The sequence below is a fragment of the Sycon ciliatum genome, chromosome 4 (assembly GCF_964019385.1).
Source record: "Sycon ciliatum chromosome 4, ocSycCili1.1, whole genome shotgun sequence".
NCBI classification, from domain to species: Eukaryota; Metazoa; Porifera; class Calcarea; order Leucosolenida; family Sycettidae; genus Sycon; species Sycon ciliatum.
In genome coordinates, this window is record NC_088646.1 from 29,647,296 (window position 1) to 29,668,971 (window position 21,676).

Here is a 21,676-nt window from a genome sequence, read left to right on the forward strand (position 1 = left end):
CTCAGGATCATTGCTGCGTTCCTCACTGTCAGAACAGGAGGACGAAGCAAACAAGTCATTTCACTCCTTTCCTCGTGTGGAGCCACAGCGGCCTGGAGCAAGCGGATCCAGGCTATTCCCCGTGCGGAAGGACGTAGTTTTAGGGTCACTCTGAATATTTGAGTTGCAGCGATCATTTCGATCCCGAAATCGAAATCGTTTTGCCCAGTTCTACAAGGGCAGGATGAGTCCAGGAAACCAAACAGCTGTCCTACGGTACCAGGTTTGCTTTTCGCAAGAGAGTGGAGTCTGGACGCTCTGCTCCCCATGCTCGCAAAACAGTATTTGCTGAGCCTAGTGCAGTTCGGTCCTATAATGGAAGTGCAGCGTCTGCATCACGAGCTCCCCATGCACGCAAACCAGTATTTTGCTGAGAGGCAACGGCATTTTGAGTTGGAAAGGAACCTAGCTTAGTGCAGTTTGGTCCTGTAATGGAAGTGCAGCATCTGCATCAGGAGTTGGCAGCAAGTAGAGCTCGTGTACAGAGTCTCGTGGAGCAGTTGGACGATGGGGTGAAGAAAGCCGAAAAACAGCTTACGTAGTACAATAACATAAAGAAAGACTCTGAGCCGCTCCAGTTTCTGACTGGTTTGCCTTCAGGTGTTTGGACCGCTCTGTGGGACTTCTTTGAGCCTAGCCGAGAAAATGTACTGCGCCGAGCTAGATCTGCGAAGACGGAAGCTGAGGGACGGCGGATACAGTTGGAGGTGGCCGTAAATCGCCAATGAGCATGTAATGGAGGATCAGCTGCTATTGGCATTGATGTGTCTAAGCCTGGGCCGAATGGAACAGAAGCTGGCATGCGTGGGACAAGTTAATCATCCGTTTCACGGTATATACTATATAGCTAGCTGAGCTGGAAAGATGTCTTGTTCCTCCGTTTGGGCATGATCCCCATTTGGGCGAGCTGGCGAGATGTTCAGTCATCAATGCCATGTGCCGCAAGACATTCTGCATTGTGGATGAAACAGTTCTATTTTTCCATGCACTTTGGGTTCTCGCATCAGCACGGCATAACAAGACCCAACAGATCCTTGCGCTCTAATTTTCTCCGATGGTAACATTGCTGATCACAACACCCGGTAGCCAGTCGCAGATGCAACCAAATCAACCCGGTTCTCTTACTCTCTTTTTCCAATACTGAAACCAAAGGTATACGAATATTTGCATCGAATGCAGTAATGATTTCAATGCTGTCCACTAGTACAGTGCATTACCAGACTGGCATATAATCATGATAATATTATCCATTTCGCAATCACTGTCATTGCTTTCTTAGATATTCAATCATCAATATCGGACCATAAACCGTCTATCATCTTATATTATATCATCATTAGTATCCTGCTACTATCCTCCTCTAACGATGGGCTCGAAGAAAAGAAACAGCGGTCTAGAGGCGTAAACAATATCTGTCAACGGAAGTGTCCTTGCTGTGCTGGTGTGTTTATGCTTCGTGCATTAGTTCGGCCAAGAGCGCATGGTTGTGGCAGGTTGAGGATGTTTAATATACTAGAAAATAGTTCACTCTGAACATGCAGGGGTTCGAAAGAACCGCACACACACTTTGCTGCAGACAGCGGCAAGCTTTGGCCCTCGTGCTTCGAAGAGGGAGCAATCCACTGCGCTACGCTTGCGATTAAAGGGGAAGTTAAGGCAAAAATTAAAATTTCACCAGTTGTAGTCTTCGGGGTGCTGAGTCGAATGGTCGTGGTCCGAGGAAGCTGAGACGCTCCCTTCCTACTTGAATCCCACTCGAACTCGCGCACTTCCACCGAAACTGGGTGACTGCGCCCTACTAGATGGGGATTTGTATGCAAAATGTCACCAAAAGCGCCATTTCGTTCTTATAAAAGCATGGATGACCGCGATTGGCCCATATGTTGTAGTCTTTTGGACGCTGAGTCGATTGGTTTTGGTCCGAAAAGGCTGCGATGCAGCGTTCCTCCTTTATTCCCAATCGAACATGGTTGCCTTGAAAAAATCCTGCAGCGGCATCATAGTCTATGTCTCTCTCGGGGACTCTGCTCCTACCAGCAGGAGGTTTAGCACCGCTCGAAGCCATCGCAAACTACTTGAACTAAGCAGAAGACATTCCAAAACAAACCTGAAACACACTGTCAAAGATGCTGTCACGTTCAAAAACTAGCTCGATCGCGAGTGAGGTTGCCCCCGTGCTCGAACCCAGTATAATAAGGGGATCGGTCTATTCCTTGACCTTGGCCAGGGAGTAGCTAGCGCTGCTGCAGCTGAGCAACTGTCTGAGTCGGATGCTGCTGCTTCTTCCTCTGCGTCGCGGCGCAAGCTGAGTTTGTTTGAGTATTCCTGCATGGATATCTGCAAGTAACTCATCGAGCTGTGACAGCAGCTCGAACTCCTCGAGCACAGAGCAGGATTCATCCAGTGAGTGCTGTGATAGCAGCGACTCGGAGAGTGGCCTGGAGGGAGAACATGGTTCTGGCACTGGTTTACTGTCCGGTTATCGTTTAGTAGATCTGACCTGCTTACAATTACTTATTTGAAATTTCTGAAGCTTGTTCGTGCAAAATTTGTGGAAGGAGTGACATGGTAGTCAATGAGACGCAGCGTTCTGGTCTAGCTAGTTCAGTTAGTATTTGTTGCTCAAATGATGATTGCACTCTGCGTGTAGAGCTTCCATTGGTGCCGAAGAACAATCAGTATTTTTTTTACTGCAACAGGCGAAGTGTTCTGGCTGTTAGATCAATTGGCCGTGGCCACGGCGGGTTACGCAGATTTTGCGGCGTCATGAATCTTCCGAAGCCTGTTTCTAAGGCTGCATTTCAACGCCACCAAAAACACCTCTACACTGCTGCAAAGTCTGTTGCTGAAGCTAGTATGCAGCGAGCAGTTGCAGAAGTCAAATCTCTGAACGCGAAGAAAGAACAGGACCTGAACGTGGCGGCAGTAACGTTCGACGGCACGTGGATGAAGCGAGGCTTCACATCCCTTCATGGCGCATTCACGTGCATCGACTGGGACACCGGCCTGGTTTTGGATTTACATGTCAGCACCAAGTACTGCCAGGCCTGTAAACAGCAAGCAGAAAGAAAGGAACGCGGTCGCATCAGTGCTGAGGAATACACTGCATGGAAAGAGGAGCATTCCACAGTGTGTCCCATAAACACAACGCGGTCAGCACCCGGCATGGAATCAGAGGCTGCTGTAGTATTGTGGCAACGTTCAGTGGCAAGAAATGGTCTAGAGTACCATTCTTTTATTGGCGATGGTGACTCAAAGGGCTTTTCTGCAGTCAATGAAACATAACCGTATGGACCGAATGTGACAGTCAGGAAAGAAGAGTGCGTCGGCCACGTGCAAAAACGCATCGGTACCCACCTGCGCAAGTTAAAGCAGACCATGAAAGGCCAGAAATTGGACGATGGCAAACCACTTGGTGGTCAAGGCAGGCTCACTGATCCCCTCATAGACACCCTGCAGACGTATTATGGGAATGCAATCAGAAGCCATCCCCATGATCTGTAAAGCATGGCGAAGGCTATATAGGCTGGCCTTTTTCATCGCGCATCCACTGACGAACGTCCACAGCACATGTTTTGCCCGACAGGTGGAGACAGCTGGTGCGGTTGGCAGCTTGCTCAGGCGGCAAGCAAGAGCGGTATCAGCACCACAACACGATTCCTGAAGCTGTGGTCAAAGCCATTAAGCCCATCTACAACAATCTCACATCTCGTGCCCTCTTGCTTCGCTGTATGCGGGGTGCGACGCAGAATCAAAACAAGTCATTCAATGGGATGATTTGGTCTTTTTGTCCGAAGACCTCATTCTGTGGAGCAGCTGTGGTGGAGATAGCTTGCTACCTTGCTGTGGCCCAATTCAATCACGGTTCTATCTCGCTGCTCAAAGTGTTGTCATCCATGGGTTGCAATGAAGGTCACTTCGCACAGGAGTATCTGGCTCACCAAGACAGAGAGAGGGTGGCAGCAGCAGAGAGAAAGGTGAAGGAAGGAGAGAAAAGTCGTAGAAAGCAACGAAGAAGGCGAAGGAAGGGTTTAGAGGAGCAAAATGTGGAGGATGAAGGTAATACATACGCGGCAGGCGGATTTTAAATTTGAGTTGCTGGAAAACTGAGTCCCCGAAGTTCTCCAATAATCAGGTATAGCCGATGACTAGCCGCGCAATATCTCTACTGTTCTTCATGCTAGACCCATAAACCTATACATTTTCGGAATCTGCATGAAATTCTCTAGGGAATGAATGGAACAGATTTTGGAAATATTGTTCTCAGAAAGAGATTTGGTGTCTGAAGGGATTCTGCGCGCAATGTGCGCGACTTCATCAAATTTGTGATGTGCCCCACTCTCGATTCTTTTTGATATTGCAAATTTCTTTCCATTCATTCCCTGTATATATGTGATAGTTCCTTGCTGATACAAAAAGTTCCCTGATACTGACTTGCTTGATTTAGTTTTCCTGCGTGACGTGCGTGCCGCTTTGCGATCCGTGTTTGCCTTTTTAGTGTCGGCTAGAAAATGCCTTTGGATACAGTTATAACCATGTGAGCTGCTTTTCCAGGATGGTCTGTTACCAGGGAACCTACGTAGAGAATTTTACTTGATTCCTTCCAGTGGTTCTGGAGTTACAGCTATTTTCATATTGTCCACTCTGATTTGTGGCGGCCAGGTATTTAACTTCAGTTTCTTTGGTTGTATCCTTTAGTTCCGTATTTCTTCCCACTGATGATAGGAACGAGAAAATCGATTCTGGGTTTCAATAATATTTTTGTTATAAAATACACAGTCATACATGTCGAACAAGTAACGTAGACGAGGATGAGGCGGAGGAGGTTGAAGGAAAGGAGCGGGATGAGACGAAAGAGAGTGACGTGAGCAAAAAGTCAGCTGTATTTTGTCACTTGTTATCACGTCCACATTGTCTTAGTGTGTAAGATGATTCTCACTTTTCTGTTTTGTGCCGTGCAAGTTATGTTAAGCAGTTGAAGGTTCTGGAAGCTGTATGTATTCGTGTGCATAATCCTGTTCTTTGTAAACAAAAGAAGCATGTAGTCGCGCTAAAGTTGTTCTCGTAGCTGGTTATCAGATGCAAATGTCGTGTCATGTTGCACTGTATCACCTCATGCTTTGTGCCTGCACTCAGTTATATACATGTATGGTAGCACGATGTTTGACACCTATTATGTAATGCTGTAGCACTTCCTTTTTTGTTCACACTTTTAATTATGCTGTTATAAAATGTTCTTTTTGTACACAGTACCCTCAGTTCCGATACTATTCACTGATGAGCGGAACACGAAAATCGATTTTGAATAACATAAAAAACCTTAAAAATTCCATGAACTCGTTGTTGTCTGGCCATGTCTGCATCTATTATACTCTTTATTGCACTGGTAAAATTGCTTTCTCCACGCCGACTCTTTAGAAAAACTAATAATAATATTTATATACGCACTAGGCACCGGAGGATTATACCGGCATAATTATTGGCATAATTTGGTGGTTGAAAATTTGGAGCATAATTTGGCATCCTTTCGGAGGTAGGAGCATAACTGCATGATTGTATCACAGTTCTAGTATGTAGGCTACACAATTGTGTACAATGCACTTGATCAGTGCTGGTGGTCTGCATGGCAAAGGGTTCGGAGGTCATGCAGATAGTGTTTTCAATGAAAAGCAGGGTAGAAATCATGGAAATACATCATCAGTTTGTGTGCTCGAACTCGTTACGTCTTCTCAAAGTTCTTTCTCACCCTGATACAGTACATGTAGCGGAAGATGCGAGTGAATCAGCCTTTATCAGGTATCCCGGGGCGGACGAGATAGTGATGGGTAGTCCGCAAAACTCCGCGTACATGTAGATCTACACTTTCCCGTATGTCACGTGATTGTCGCCTTGGAGTTGACCAATGACAGATCAAACAGCGCGGGCTGGAAAGCGCGGTCCTGCCTGCTCAAAGGTGATGGAACTGGATCCACTGCCCGTCGTCAAGTGACGACGTCAAGTGACGACGGGCAGGAACGGATTCCACTGCCCGTCATGACTTGACGACGGGCAGGAACGGATTCCACTGCCCGTCGGGCAGTAGCCACTGGACTGACTCTCTACCTCAACTTCAAGGTCTTTCATTGGTTACTAAAGCCTAGTTCACATTCGACGGGACGGGACGTAGGATCGACGGGAAGCGACGGGACGGTCTGACGGCGTCCAATGTGAACACCAGGAACGGGAACGCAACCGTACTACCGTACAGATCGGGAAGCGACGAGAAGAGTTGGATCGATCCAACTTTTCATACCGTAGACGGGGACGCAAGCGTACAAAACGGCTGCAATTCGAGTGTGAACAGGAGACGGCGTCGTGCGCCGACTACTCCCGATTCGTACTTGGATATTTTTAGCATTAGGAACACTGCGCTTGCCATGATAACTCACAGAATGACTAGCACGATTTGAGTTGAATTTTAGCAACATAAGATCTCATGTCATTTATTGTAATTAGGGATAGTTCAGAAGCGTGACAGACAAACTATTCTGTCATTTCCTGGGGCTATTATTTAAATGCCACAACTTTCAGGGCTAATTTTTTGATCCTTATGAAAAACTGGTATTGTGAACTTGATTCCGCTTCTTTGAAGGAGAAATAATTGAAAAGAAGTCCCGAAAAACGAGAAATTAGGTCCGAAAGTCACCCCGTCACGGACCGTGCCTTATGACTCGCGCCGTTCGACGTTGAACGTCGCAACGACTGCTCCATGTCGTGTCGTACGAATCGTACAGGATTTTACAGCTCACCCCAGCCCTCCCGACAGGCCCTTACGTCCCGTACCGTCGGCGTTGCGTCGAATGTGAACAAGGCTTAATAAAATAACTAAAGCAGAAGAGCGACTGTTTGCAACCACAACTGTCATCATGGCGCTCCAACATTTGATCTGGAACTGGGAGAAAAGAAGCCCCTTTGTTGAACGATATTGGCGATGTGAATGAGCTCCTGCGAAAAGTTGAGGAAGAGACTGAAACTTGTATTGCGGAGTCGCTCGCGAAGGAGATCTTGGACGAGCCGGATGAGCCTCAACCAAAGCGCGCAATGCTCAGCAACCTGCAGGATCCGCGACTGATCCCCTTATTATACTGGGTTCGAGCACGGGGGCAACCTCACTCGCGATCGAGCTAGTTTTTGAACGTGACAGCATCTTTGACAGTGTGTTTCAGGTTTGTTTTGGAATGTCTTCTGCTTAGTTCAAGTAGTTTGCGATGGCTTCGAGCGGTGCTGAACCTCCTGCTGGTAGGAGCAGAGTCTCCGAGAGAGACATGGACTGTGATGCAGCTGTAGGATTTTTTCAAGGCGCGGGAGGGAACGATCTCGGGCCACAAACAGGAGTTACTCCAGAGGTGAGTTTTGTTGTTGTTGAAATATTCGAATCGTGTTTTGAGATTTATTTTGTGCCTAGGCTTTAGCAGACCGTATTTCTTTCTCCTTGAGATCGGTGCTGAAGACAATAGTAACCTTTTTCTGGTCTGCCTTTTCCTCTCCAGAGCCATCTTCTATGAAGGTAACCGTGGTGCTGCCAAGTCGCGATCGCGATCAGCAGCCCTGAAGTGGAAAATCGATTTTCCAACGATCTGGTTGGGCATCAGCCACTAAAGTACTTCTGATTTGCCTGTAGTGACAACAGCAGCCATCCTTGGACACCTTGCAAAGACAGGAAAAGCCACTGGTGGAAGCGACTGCTATGAGGTGACGATAGCAGTGCAGTGGTGATCGCTGTTTTGTCAAGTCGAAGGGCTAGCCAACCCAGAGAAGCAAAAAAAAAACGATGAGCAGTGCGTGGTATTTGTTGAGCGTGAAGAGCTAGAGGAGGTCAGTGCAAACACATGGACGGAGTGGATGGTGTTTGAAGAACAGTGTGCTGTGTGCCGGCTGGTGGTGATGGTGGTCTTTGTCAGCATGTATTCGTGCTGCTTCTTGTGCTGGAACACTTCTCGCCCAGGAAGGCAGATTGCGTGCTCCCTGGCCCTCAGTCGGCAATGGGGCATTTGTTCCAGGAACATTACCCCAGAGCCAGTGATGAGTCGTACCTTTGAAAAGTTTGAAGCTTGCTGTTAATCGCAAGCGTAGCGCTGGATTGCTCCCTCTTCGAAGCACGAGGGCCAAAGCTTGCCGCTGTCTCCAGCAAAGTGTGTGTGCGGTTCTTTCAAACCTATGAATATACCCCCCCCCCCCCTCTATCTCTTAGGAAGACTGTATGTTTAGAGTGAACTATTTTCTAGTATATTTAATGTTTACGCCCAAGATGAAGATACAGTTTTTTTTCCGTTTCTATACCTTCCTAATAAAATACATCGTGACAAAGCTTTCGGTCATACTCCGCTGTACTACATCCTCAACCCGCCACCACCATGCGCTCTTGGCCGAACTAATGCACGAAGCATAAACACACCAGCATAGCAAGGACACTTCCGTTGACAGATATTATTTACACCTCTAGACAGCTGTTTCTTTTCTTCGAGCTCATCGTTAGAGGAGGATAGTAGCAGGATACTAATGATGAAATAATATAAGATGATACTAGTAGACGGTTTATGGTCCGATATTGATGATTGGAGATCTAAGAAAGCAATGACAGTGATTGCGAAATGGATAATATTATTGGTGTACTAGCTGTGCTAGTACTTGTTAGCAACAATCCGAACTAGCGCACACACTGCACTGCATTGCTTTGTACTGCATTCAAGACTGACGTCATGCGCTTTGTTTTGCTGCGTAATCACAAATGGCACCAGCCCATTTTGCGGAAAAGAAAAACAAATAATCTTGCTTGCCCTGTTGTGCTCTTCCAGACAACGGATCGTGCTTCAGCAGTGTTTCTTTTCCTTTCGTAGCTTTGCTGCCAGCCCGAGTGTCACCTCGACACTGTTTTTCTTCAGTACGTCTGACCTAACTGTCGACACTGTCAAGGCAATGCCTTGTCAAGCCCTCCGCAGCGAGCCTTCTCAGCGCGGCTTGAATCCGAAAGGAAACTTAGTAAAAGTATTTTACAGGACCGTTTGCTGGCACAACTAGCCCTTGGTAGTGAGGTCTGCTCCGGCCAGGAGAACCAGCAACATGACAGTGCGGACACGGCTCGCGAGCCCAGAAGCCCGACTGGCACCAATGCCTCCTCCGCCAGCTCAGGTGACGCGGGCTCAACGGATCTCTGCGCTCTCGTACGGGACGAGGCGTAGTCGGCTTTGTCGGCCGCCATTATAATTATTATTATCGGAGAGCACTGTGGCGCTCCTCACCCAAGGCCAAGGCAATGCGGCTGCTGCCGCCACTACGCCAGGCCAATCTCCTGTAACCCACCCGATCAGCCACCTGCACCAGCTGTGCCCAAGGCTGTGCAAGAACGTATCCTGCGAGGGGAGTTCGTAGATTTTTCAAGTTTGTTGCCTGAAATTCTTGCACACTTCCGGCCCAACATTCCGGCTGGCGCACAGCCCGAATAACGATAGCCAGCTTAATATCGTTGAGTCGGATGACGCGAAGCAGGCGCGTCGCAAGGTTCACGATAATTATACAATGTACCTACCCGGCTCGAGGCATGGACCACATACATGTCTGTTATCACGGCTGCTGCCCTACACCGCACTGCTGAACTTTCGCACTGATTGCGTACCAGCAGTTGATCCTGACTGCTAACCGCCAGTTCTTCCCAAGCGCGTGGCTAGAGTACGACCGCCAGCTGCGGATGCTCGTGGCCCAGCAACCAGGCACAAAGAGGTTGGACACCGTCGACGTTAACCTATGGCAGATAGCTGTCACAGGCCATGCACACCCAAAATGCGCTCAATGTAAGACGGTCCATCCAGGGGCGGTTTGTGTCCTTTTCGTCCCCAAGCCAGCAGCATTTACCTCCAGTGGTCGCAACCATACCAGAGACGGCCAAGAAATCTGCCGCAACTTCAATGGAGGTCGCTGTTCTTCGTCGTCGTGCCGCTTCTCCCACACCTGCAGCCAGTGTGGCAAGGACCACCCATGCATCATGTGCAACCAGCGGCAGCGCGGAGCCAATCGGCCACCCCGCCGCCCCTAGCAGAATGGCTACTGAATCGCTTGACTCGGTACGTAGCTTCTTTCCTATACACTTTGCAGACACCACACTGCTAGCTGACCACTTTGCCCGCCTGTTACGTAACCACTCAGATCAATCATGTGTTGCGTATGTTCTCCATGGCCTGTGCCGTGGCTTTACTCTTGGATCTGCCGGCCAACACGACATTTCGGTTTTCTCTAATAATCTACCCTTGGCTTTCACTCACGCGGCATTTATATCTGAGCAATTAGCTGCTTCCTGCGCCCGCAGCGAGACCACAGGCCCATTTCCGTCACCTCCATTTCAGTTCATGCGCCGCACTGGTATTGGTGCCATCCCCAAAAAGAACGGCAAGCTGCGAATGATCCACCATCTGTCTAGTCCGGAAGGCACCGGCGGGAACGACAGCATTCCTGCCGAGCCGCTCTCTCTGCACTACACGAGCATTGACAACGCGATCAACATCATCATGTCATGCCCACAGCCTGTGTATTTGTCCAAGCTCGATGTACGCAGTGCATTTCGGCAGATCCCAGTCCGCCGTCAGGACTTCGCTGGGAAGGCTCCTACTACTACGAGCGCTTTCTGCCTTTCGGCCTCCGCTCCAGCCCAGCCGTCTTTGACTCAGTAGCCACAGCAGTCAACGGGATCATGCAGCACGAGTTTGCTATAGATCACCAGCTTCATTACCTCGATGACTTTCTCGATATCTCCACTGGCTTGGCTGCAGCCAACCAGCAACTCACCATCACCCTCCGGGCATTCACGTATCTCGGCACTCTTTGCTCCATCCCAGCTCAAACTGAGGGCCATCACCATCATTGACCTTCCTTGGTATTGTCCTAGACTGCGAGCGCCACGAAGCTTGGCTACCAGAGGACAAGCTGTCCGAGATCCATGCGCCACTCATGGCTACTATCAGCGAGTGCAGCATCGGCCAGCGTCAACTCGAGTCCCTCCTGGGGAAGCTCACTTTTGCTGCCCGAGTCATCGTTCCTGGACACACATTCATGCGTGAACTATGATCAGCGTGCCCTGAACTGTATCTGTGTATGCGAGTGCGGTGCATAAAGCCCACCTTGAGAATGGGTTTGCCGGCCCCTTAGTAGATGCGTGGCTTCTGAAGAGGGTGTTGAAGGGCATCCAGCGATGCCATGGTACGGCTGTACTCCCCCCTCGCCTTCCTATAACTATGCCAATCCTACGACACCTGACGGATGCACGCCGGAAAAGTAGTATCCTGAATGGCCATGACAAGCTGCTCTACCAAGCCGCCATGCTGCTTCTTTGGATTTCTTTGGTGTGCTGAATTCACTAATGGCATCACACGGGGCTGTACTAGCTCCCCTGGTGACGGACGCCTGCAACTCTTCCTGCTTTCATCCAAGACAGACCCATTCGGTAAAGGCGTTGCTAGTGACATTGGTCCGTCTGTACCGCCGTACTGCCCGGTCCGTGCCATTATTAGCCACCCATTTGTCACTCGTCGCGAGGGACCAGAGCAACTCTTGTTCGTACTCTCGAACAGACAGCAGCTGACCAGGCAGTCATTCACAGTAACAGTATGGTCTCTTGTCGCTGCGGCCGGTGTACCATCCCAGTCGAACTACTCCGGGCATTCGGTCCACATTGCCACCACCGCTGCTATGGCTAGTGCCCCCGACTCCTTCTTCCGAGTGGCAGGTCAGTGGAAAGAGCGATGCGTGTCTATGCTACATCCGGACTACAACAAGCGCTAAGCGCCAGCTATCGTTCCGGCTTGCTGCCGTGTCATGGATGCCATGATCCCCAACTCGGGTGAGTAATGAGCTACTGAACTCTAGCTGCACAATGCTTGCCTGTGCTGACAATAATTGACCCTTGCTGTGCGTCAATAGTGCTTAGCTAACGGAGTGCTGGTTTCATGGGTCCACTCTCACAACTGGTGTTATCTAGCTATTTGCTGCGGCTCTGCCTTGCGCTATATTACATCCATTTAGCATTGCAGCTCTACGTTGAGCTAACAGCAGCTCTACTTTGAGCTAACAGCAGCTCTACTTTGAGCTAACAGCAGCTCTACTTTGAGCTAACAGCAGCTCTACTTTGAGCTAACAGCAGCTCTACTTTGAGCTAACAGCAGCTCTACTTTGAGCTAACCGCAGCTCTACTTTGAGCTAACAGCAGCTCTACTTTGAGCTAACAGCAGCTCTATCTTGAGCTAACAGCAGCTCTACTTTGAGCTAACAGCAGCTCTACTTTGAGCTAACAGCAGCTCTACTTTGAGCTAATCGCAGCTCTACTTTGAGCTAATCGCAGCTCTACTTTGAGCTAACCGCAGCTCTACTTTGAGCTAACAGCAGCTCTGCTCTGAGCTAACAGCAGCTCTGCTCTGAGCTAACAGCAGCTCTGCTCTGAGCTAACACCAGCTCTGCTCTGAGCTAACACCAGCTCTACTTTGAGCTTCAAACCAGTTGTTTCGAAACCAGCATTCCTCAATCCAAAGATGCCTCTTTGTTGACTTGTTTGTGTAAGGGATGGGGCTAACATGATTATATGCCAGTCTGGTAATGCGTTGTACTAGTGAACGGTATTGAAATCATCACTGCATTCGATGCAAATATTGGTATACCTTTGGTTTCAGTATTGGAAAAAAAGAACCTGGTTAATTTGGTTGCATCTGCGACTGGCTACCGGGTGTTGTGACCGGCAATGTTACCATGGGAGAAAATAAGAGCGCAAGGATCTGTTGGGTCTTGTTGTGCTGTGCCGGTGCGAGAACCCTAAGTGCATGGCAAAATAGAACTGTTTCATCCCCATTGCAGAATGTCTTGCGGTACATGGCATTGATGACTGAACATCTCGCCAGCTCACCCAGATGGGGATCATGCCCAAACGGAGGAACAAGACATCTTTCCAGCTCAGCTAGCTATATACCGTGAAACGGATGGTTAACTTGTGCCACGCATGCCAGCTTCTGTTCCATTCGGCCCAGGCTTAGACACATCAATGCCAATAGCAGCTGATCCTCCATTACATGCTCATTGGCGATTTACGGCCACCTCCAACTGTATCCGCCGTCCCTCAGCTTCCGTCTTCGCAGATCTGGCGCGGCGCATTACATTTTCTCGGCTAGGCTCAAAGAAGTCCCACAGAGCGGTCCAAACACCTGAAGGCAAACCAGTCAGAAACTGGAGCGGCTCAGAGTCTTTCTTTATGTTATTGTACGTAAGCTGTTTTTCGGCTTTCTTCACCCCAGTCCTCACATCGTCCAACTGCTCCACGAGACTCTGTACACGAGCTCTACTTGCTGCCAACTCCTGATGCAGATGCTGCACTTCCATTACAGGACCAAACTGCACTAAGCCAGGTTCCTTTCCAACTCAAAGTGCCGTTGCCTCTCAGCAAAATACTGGTTTGCGAGCATGGGGAGCAGACGCTGCACTTCCATGACCGAACTGCACTAGGCTCAGCAAATACTGTTTTGCGATCATGGGGAGCAGGGCGTCCAGACTCCACTCTCTTGCGAAAAGCAAACCTGGTACCGTAGGACAGCTGTTTGGTTTCCTGGACTCATCCTGTCCTTGTAGAGCTGGGCAAAACGATTTCGATTTCAGGATCGAAATGATCGCTGCAACTCAAATATTCAGAGTGACCCTAAAACTACGTCCTTCCTCACGGGGAATAGCCTGGATCCGCTTGCTCCAGGCCGCTGTGGCTCCACACGAGGAAAGGAGTGAAATGACTTGTTTGCTTCGTCCTCCTGTTCTGACAGTGAGGAACGCAGCAATGTTCTGAGAAGGCATCCTGAAGTCGTAAAAAGGAAGACGTCTAAACAAAAACAAAACAGCTCAAATCAAAAATCCTTGTGGCATTTTTTGTAGACAGGCTTGCACTGCATGTAGATCTCGTGTGCTCTGCACTTCGCATGTGAGAAGTCACGCACAATCGCGGTGAGGTTGGTCGCGTGTGTTCAGCAGGATCCCACGCGACTGCTGAGTTGCCCGGGTAGGACTAAAGGGACAAGCCCAACTTTTTTTGCAGTTTTCTGTCATAAAACAATGAACGTCACAGGCTGCTCTTCGCAGGTGTCCGCGTCGGAGCGGTCCGGGCGAGCAACCGCATCTCAGTGGGACACTTGTCCGTGGCCGTTGTACTGGAAATCTGTGGCAGAACCTTGCCATGCCAGAGGCTACACACACCCGGGTACCTATACCGGGATAGACAAATCCTTGGTGTTGCTCCTTTCATTTTTATTTGTTCTTGCTGAGAAAGAAACGTTGCTGCTTGGAAATCTTTCTGTTCACTCCAGCGACTTTCCTCTAGTAACGTTGCTGACTGATAATGATCATAGCTCGTGATACCAATGGTGAAGAGAAGCTGGGTTTCTTGCCATTTGCAACTTCCTGGCTCTGAAAATATAGCTTGAACAAATAAGAGCTCCAAGTATTTTAGTTTTAGATTTCGATGTGCCAGACCTATCGTTACGAGATGCAGAGATGAGGAGCAAGGGAGGCGTTGGATTAATGCCAATAATGGTGTTTATGGCCCAGACAACGCCAGCGATTTTCACTTGTCAAGAGGACAGTCAAGTTGGAGCAGGCAGATGACAGATTATTTATGCATTTATAGCGGAGTGGGTGGTTTGCTAAAGAGAATCGTCTCAGTACCTCATGGTTACTAGTATCTGACAATTGCCTCTTATTGCTAGTCTGCATTAGAGCATAGCAGAATTGATCATGTCACAAGTAGTGTCACGACTTGATGTCCTACGATTATACTCAGATCATGTTGTAACTTCACGGGAATATCCGTCCTGCCACTTTACGCTCTCCCAAAATTGCCTGCAGGAGTCACGTGCCTGTGCAAGGGACAATGCGTTTGCATTGCTTACGGATGCAAGCGGATGGAGTGTAGACCAGATGAGAAAAAGTGATCCGGATATTCAACTAGCTTGGACCGCCATTATAAATTTGCCTGATGCCTGGACTATCTGAACATTGCTCCAAACCAATCCACACAAGGCATCGCAATAATTATAATTACGGAATTGGGCAGTAATGCGGTGCTAGTCTTGATATGTTTCACTCAGGTCATGTCTGATATCGTTGGCATAAGCGAAAATCAGTGGGTGTACATCCACTGCACTTGCAAACTTGCGTGTCTCTCTTGCGACGAATGCACATGGTACTTGGTGTCTGTGTCAATTGGCTCATTCTGTGGGCGAGTGGTCACTGCCTGAGTTCATTGTCGGAAAAGGTAAGTAGCTCTAGAGTGCAGTATAGAGAAAATTATGCCAAATACGCGGTCATTAGGAGAGACTATACCAGCAACTTCGACTCATATACTTGAATATCTAATTGGATCTGTATAGAAGACGCTGCTCAGTGGTATTGGATTTGTGGTTGATCAACAGCGTATCTTTTAGGTACATGTGGCATCCATTGGTCTTGTGTGAGTGACACTAGGCATGCAACCGGACAACGTTGGTGAAAGGTTTCATTACCAAAGAACTTGATTGGTTTGCCATTTAGCTTCCTGTGTGGCGTCACATCGTTTCCGTGGACTGGTTTAGATTCTTGCCCACGTTTCCAGGAGTCCAGCCAATTAATAGCAGCCGAAGCTATTTGAATAGCCAGATTATGTCTTCTTATCTGCTCTGCACTCCATCCGCTTGCATCAGTAAGCAATGCAAACACGTTGTCCCCTGCACAGGCACGTGACTTCTGCAGGGAATTCCGGGAGAGCGTAAAGTGGCAGGACGAATTACCGTGAAGTTGCCACATGATCTGAGTACAATCGTAGCACATCAAGTCTTGACACTACTAGTACTTGTGACATGATCAATTCTGCTATGCTCTAATGCTGCTAGCAATAAGAGGCATTTATCAGATACTAGTAACCATGAGGTACTGAGATGATTCTCTTCGGCAAGCCACCCACTCTGCAAAAAAATGCGCCAAAATTAATAATCATTCTGTCATCTGCCTGCTCCAACTTGACTGTCATAAACACCATTATTGGCATCGATCCAACGCATTAATCCAACGCCTTCGTTGCTCCTCATCTCTGCAGCTCATACCAAAAGGTCTGGCACGTCGAAAAACTAAAATACTCGGAGCTACAAGCTACATTTTCAGAGACAGGGAGTTGCAAATGCGGTAAGAAACCCAGCTTCCCTTCACCTTTGGCATCACGAGCAATGACCATTTATCAGCCAGCAATGTTTTACTAGAGCAAAGGCGCTGGCGGGAACAGAAACAGCAACGTTTCTTTCTCAGCAAAAACAAATAAAAAGGAAAGGAACAAAAAACACCAGGGATTCGTCCATAACCATGATAACCGGTACCCAGGCCAGGTGTGTACTACCCCTGGAAAGGCTCTCCCACAGATTGCAGTGCAAAAGCCACGGCCAAGTGTCTCACTGAGGTGCGGTCGCTTGCCCGGACCGCTGGGACGCGGACACCTACGAAGAGCAGCCTGTGACGTTTATTTTTTATGACAGAAAATCCGCAAAAAAAGTTGGGCTTGTCCCTTTAGCCCAGGGAGTCGTAAAAGCCCGGGAGAGGACACGGCACACATTCCCAGAAAACATCTTTGCCTCGCGCTGCCGGGGAACGCTGCCAGGGAACGGTGTTGCGAGGCAAGGAAATTATTATTTTCGAAAATTGTGATGTCTTCTTGAAATACTAATTGGGACATTCTCCGATTTCTCTTAGAGCACGGAGACGATTGCTCCGTCGAGTCTTCTGATCTCTATTTTCATCCTCAATTCTTCCAGCTGCCTCACTCATTCTCTCTCAGTTTATCGAAGTTAATTTATTCTGAGGCGATGGAAATGCAAGATAAATCCCTAATTGTACTTCACTTTTATTTGAGTTGGGGTGAACGAAATGAGATTTGTGGAAAATGTCGCCATTTCCCGTGTTAGCCGCTGGTCGTATCATACAGCCCATATTCCATTGCAGGTGATGGGCGAACGTTCGTGTTGAGATCCGCTGAGCTTTCTCGTACTCGTGGAGTTGAATTTGTGGCAGAAATTGCACTGAATTGCAGTCAAATGGTTGTGAATGGAACGAGATTCGTGGAAAATGAAGCCACTTCCCGTGTTAGCCGCTGGTCGTATCATACAGCCCATATTCCATTGCAGGTGATTGGCGAACGTTCGTGTTGAGATCCGCTGAGCTTCCTCGTACTCGTGGAGTTGAATTTGTGGCAGAAATTGCACTGAATTGCAGCCAAATGGTTGTGAATGAAACGAGATTTGTGGAAAATGACGCCACTTCCCGTGTTAGCCGCTGGTCGTATCATACAGCCCATATTCCATTGCAGGTGATGGGCGAACGTTCGTGTTGAGATCCGCTGAGCTTCCTCGTACTCGTGGAGTTGAATTTGTGGCAGAAATTGCACTGAATCAGTGCAGTCAAATGGTTGTGAATGAAACGAGATTTGTGGAAAATGAAGCCACTTCCCATGTTAGCCGCTGGTCGTATCATACAGCCCATATTCCATTGCAGGTGATGGGCGAAAGTTCTTGTGGAGATCCGCTGAGCTTCCTCGTACTCGTGGATTTATGAATTTGTGTCAGAAATTGCAGTGGAGTGGACTTCTGTGCGTGTGTTGTGAGTGAATCGCAACGGCTCCCTTCCTTCAGCATCGTCAAAACGCAACATAGAGCATTATTACGCACTCGTTCCATGATTAATGATTAGATATTGCCTGGATTCTTTTAAAAACAATCAATGTGTGTTCCCTATCTATCTACATTGTACATGGTTGCAGGTCGTTATTTATAAATCTTGATAATTTCAACACTTTTCTACTCGTATACTGAGTACACGGTGACTTTAGCCGTTTAGGAAACGGAAGGCTCAGCCTCCAGGTTGGCCAGAAAGGTTCTGAGTGAATCTAACCGACGTCTTGGTGAGTGTACAAAAGGTAAACCTATCATTTGTACTTCATAACGGAATTGTGCACAAAAAATGCGCACACACACGCGCGCACATGCGCGCGCGCACACACACACACAAACACTGTACACACACACACACACAAAACGGTACAAGCACATGTGCACATACACACGCCTCCCCCCCCCCCCCCCACACACACACATTCAAATCCCCACCCCCTGTACCATGTGTACTGAGTCTGACAGACAGACACACAATCATGTTTATGCTTCCTTCTTCCTTCGGCACCAGTTTCGGATTATGGTGTCAACAACGAGTTGTAAAATATTGGTATTTTTAGGACTCCCTGCCCTGAAGACGAGCACAGCGCCGTGGATCGAGCAGATCCGGCCGCGCCGGCCTAGCGTGCTTCACTTTCTGGCCGAGGCAAACATTGTCCGCGTGCGCGCATCCCGTGTCCTCTCCCGGGCCTTTACGACTCCCTGCTTTAGCCTTTCGCGAGTTGCCCCCTTGCTCGAACCCAGACAATAATAAGGGGATCGGTCCAGGGAGCCCTACACATCTCTCCCTGGTATGTGTAGGGCTCCCTGGATCGGTCTATTTGCCGAGGTTTCCATAGGAACAGAACAGAACAGCCAGAATGCCCGATGCCCAGTCGACAATGTTCAATGTCAATGGCACCGCGAGAAACAAAGCACTAGTCGACTATGGACTACTACAAGTACAAAAAACTGTACCAGAAAACAATCACAAAATACAATGCAGGGACTAGGTGTGTCTGTCATGTATCTCTTTATTTGGCTTGGGTGCACACGGGAAACACGTTCCAGTCACTCATACTCTGCCAGTACCGCTGTTCATCCAGCCCTTGCCGCTATCGCGGCGCGGGCTGGATTCCGCGGTACTGCCCTCGTACTCGTGCAGGAACCTGTACATGCTTGTTACGAAGTCATGACGTCTGGATCTTAGCAGCTATGCATGACTGTGCAGGCTATCGGTATTGCTCTAATAATCAGTCAACAAATTCAGGTATAGTTGATGTTCCGTAATGATGGAAGGAGACCTGGAGCTACGGGAGAGATGAGCTGATTATTAGAATTCGCAGGGTTAGGGTGACATCGGTTGAACGAGTATGACGATTACGAAGACAGTTGAACATGACAGTTTTCAAAGGTAAGGAAAAACTCTTTCAAAGCAAAAGAAGTCAACAAATGAATAGAAGAAGTAATGTTTTCTCTTTTCCAGGTTGATCTCTAGTATGCATGGACACCTTGGTATGGGGATACTCATGTATTTTGTTGTAAGAAAACGTTTGATAGAAAAAGTGTCTACTGAATTGTGTTGATTTGCGTCGTTGCATGCGAATACGTATTTCGAAACTGTTTTTCCCACCGCCTCCAAACTACTGTTTGAACTATTTATCGTGGAGGCACACTTTTGTACTGAGCCGCCGTGGCTTGGTATATCGATGCATATTTTCTAACGGAATCGCATCTCCATATTATTTTTCCATTGGCTTTGTTCGTTCCAGTCTTCGTTTAATCGTTCTCTCTCTCTCATTGATAGAAAAGAAGTGTCTACTGAATTGTGTGGATTTGCGTCGTTGCATGCGAATACTTATTACGAAACTGTTTTCCCACCGCCTCCAAACTACTGTTTGAATTATTTATCGCGGAGGCACACTTTCGTACTGAGCCGCCGTGGCTTGGTATATCGATGCATATTTTCTAACGGAATCGCATCTCCATATTATTTTTCCATTGGCTTTGTTCGTTCCAGTCTTCGTTTAATCGTTCTCTCTCTCTCATTGATAGAAAAGAAGTGTCTACTGAATTGTGTGGATTTGCGTCGTTGCATGCGAATACTTATTACGAAACTGTTTTCCCACCGCCTCCAAACTACTGTTTGAATTATTTATCGTGGAGGCACACTTTTGTACTGAGCCGCCGTGGCTTGGTATATCGATGCATATTTTCTAACGGAATCGCATCTCCATATTATTTTTCCATTGGCTTTGTTCGTTCCAGTCTTCGTTTAATCGTTCTCTCTCTCTCATTGATAGAAAAGAAGTGTCTACTGAATTGTGTGGATTTGCGTCGTTGCATGCGAATACTTATTACGAAACTGTTTTCCCACCGCCTCCAAACTACTGTTTGAATTATTTATCGTGGAGGCACACTTTTGTACTGAGCCGCCGTGGCTTGGTATATCGATGCATATTTTCTAACGGAATCGCATCTCCATATTATTTTTCCATTGGCTTTGTTCGTTCCAGTCTTCGTTTAATCGTTCTCTCTCTCTCATTGATAGAAAAGAAGTGTCTACTGAATTGTGTGGATTTGCGTCGTTGCATGCGAATACTTATTACGAAACTGTTTTCCCACCGCCTCCAAACTACTGTTTGAATTATTTATCGTGGAGGCACACTTTTGTACTGAGCCGCCGTGGCTTGGTATATCGATGCATATTTTCTAACGGAATCGCATCTCCATAATATTTTTCCATTTGCTTTGTTCGTTCCAGTCTTCGTTTAATCGTTCTCTCTCTCTGTTGAAGTGTTGACTTCTTCTTTCTTTCATTCTCTATATTTATAGTTATGTGTTTTTCTAATGTCAAACATTCCCTGTACTATCCTGAAGAGAAGGGAAAGAAAACGTTTGATAGAAAAAGTGTCTACTGAATTGTGTGGATTTGCGTCGTTGCATGCGAATACGTATTATTATTATGGGGGTGGCTTTATTGGTTTTGTGTTTGTATTATGCAGCATCCCGGGTCATTTAAGACCATGGGGAGTACTGCTGTTGTATGTGAAGAAAATGTAATAAGGAAGACTGAGAAAAAGAAAGAAAAAAGAGAGAAATACTGTGAACAGCAAATCTACAATGATGCATGTACAATCTATTATACAACTAATCTGCGAGAATGAGACTTAACACAAGCAGGTACAGTAATAGCAAGAGAGCTAAATCAGAAAACAAAATCCGTTGAAAAGTAACCGTCATCAAATCTGAAATCGAGCCCTTCAGCGACACAATAGCACTGAAGGCAGCAATATAATTCTTCTCATTCAACATCAGTGAAGCACCGTCAAAACCGGTGAATGGGGGCTGATGGTATTATTGTTGTCTTTGTTATTGGCAAGTGATTAATATTACGATCATAATATTATTATTTTCTGCAAATAGGTGCTTTAACTAATAGCAGCAACCATAACCATGGGCATTCGCAAACCAATGTAATTTATTAGAGTGTAATTATTATTTCATCTGAGTTATTGACCTGATGATGTCAACTGTGCCAAGGAGCGCCTATTATTATTATTATTATTATTATTGTGGAAGAGAAAAGGACATATGGATACGAGTTTAGAGTAACTCTCCATCACTGTAACATGATACTATATACAGTCAGAAAGTGCAATAACTAGGCACAAAACTGACAGAGTACTGAAACATTCGACGTCCTGACACCTAGCTTCAACACATCTCCGTAGCGCTAACCGACAGCCTTCCAACTTGGAAGGTTCAAGGTTATGGAATAGACCAAAGAGGGGAAGGCAAGCGCAACGAAAACGAGCAAAAGCTACAGTCCCAACGGAACAAAGAATGTCGATTGTTACTGGACGATGACGAGACCAGTACGATATTTGACAAAGCGGTCTAACTACAATTCGAAGCAG